This window comes from Bidens hawaiensis, unplaced genomic scaffold, assembly GCF_021521415.1.
Source record: "Bidens hawaiensis isolate Kalapana, Puna unplaced genomic scaffold, B.hawaiensis_p1.1 tig00006388_1, whole genome shotgun sequence".
In the NCBI taxonomy this organism is placed as follows: domain Eukaryota; kingdom Viridiplantae; phylum Streptophyta; class Magnoliopsida; order Asterales; family Asteraceae; genus Bidens; species Bidens hawaiensis.
In genome coordinates, this window is record NW_027491430.1 from 195,107 (window position 1) to 196,941 (window position 1,835).

Here is a 1,835-nt window from a genome sequence, read left to right on the forward strand (position 1 = left end):
CATGTTCGCTTAAACATATAAGTTCGTCACTGAACAAGTTCGCCTACTGTGAACTTCGCCTAATAAAAGTTCGCTTACATAAGTTTGCTGAATGTTTAACTTCGCTAATGTTAAGTTCGCTAATGCTAAGTTCGTTGGATGTTTAACTTCGCCAAGATTAAATTCGCCTAAGCTAAGTTCGCTTAATGTTTAGGTCCGCTTAAAGTCTAAGTGAAAGTAAGCTAAAACGAGTCCGCAAGACTAGATTAAACGAGTATTGATACGTGTAATTGTTATACTGTTAGCCATGCCCAACTGAAGAAAGGAATAACTATTAACGGTGAACGTAACCGACTTCAGGTGAGTTTCTAGCCCCATTTTCCTTGTTATGTTTTCGGGACTGTGTGCATACTCGATGTGAAGTGTGAATACACTTACCTTAAGTGGTAACTGTATGCTATAGATGTTATACGAGGTAGCTATTATATAATGCTTGTCGGTGCGTGAACAATCTTCGGATATTGCACGTATCGCCAAGGATAGTGATTGTCAAGTGGTTATTAGTGTGTGTAAATGTTATGATGTAACTTGGTTATTATGTAAATGATGTAATGTTATGAAGTGTGTTGTAGACAAGTAGAGGTAGAGTGTATTAGAAGTTGCAAGAGTCTAGTAAGAGTGTTAGTGGCATGACGGTAGTACGTGGTAGGGTAAGCCTATACGTGACTTTGTTATTAAAGTGGCAAAGTGGCATAAAGTTATACGTTATTAAAGTGGAAAAGTGGCAAAGTGGTAGGGGTAAATAAGAGGTTAAGTGGTAAGGTGAGCAGGTTAGATAGTGGACTACGTGTCTTCGGATACGTATATGATGCATGTAGTGGTTGTATGATAAGTTGCTTGATTAACTAGAACTCACTCAGCTTAGCTAACTTTTAGTATGCATGCAGGTGAGCTGATTTTAGAGTTAGCATGAGGATGGCACATGGCATGGATTGAACGGCTGGCATCTGAAGATAGAAGAAAAGATGTTTTAAATATAATGATTTGTGTTATGGTATCAATGAAAAGATTTAATGTTTTGTAACGAATGATTGATGTTTTATATTCCGCGAAAAGTTTTAAGTAACTCTGATTGTAAGAACTGTGTTTATGAGTAAATCCGACGTTAAAGTAGGGCTGCCGGGAATGAGGCCTTAAAAAACAAAACCCACCATTTGCTGACTATGCGCCACATGACGCAAGTTACCCCATTTTGTAGTCTCTCCACTACACATAGTCTTAGGACCCCAGATGAAAAAATAACCAAATAAAAAGCAAAGGTGGATGGTGGTGATTAGGACCCAGATAATAAATAAAAGTGAGAAGCAATGACACATATTCGAACTAACGAAATCAACAGCACGGCCGGCCCATAGGCGTGGCGGGGTAGTCAACAGCCATAGGCCCGACACCACCTTACCACCCCGTTAGGCCCGAATTTTTTTTTAAATTATATTTATTTTTATTAAAAACAATATGTGTATTTAATGTTTAAACTCAATTTCATAACCACTAGCTTGGTCTAGTGGCAAATGAGTATTACTCTCAATTAAAAGGTTATGGGTTCTATTCTCATATAAGACATATTTAATCTTATTTTTATACAAAAGTTTTTTACACAACCGAAATTATAACAAAGTAAACACATATAAAAATTTAATTGTTTAAACCAACAAAATACTCCTTTTTAATTAAGGCTCAAAATATTTTCGCCTTCGACCCCCAAAACTTTTTTTACTTTCTCGGAGCCGGCCCTGATCAACATGGTCGACCCAAGCCAACTAGCATATACCAAGACACCATACAACACCATCTTT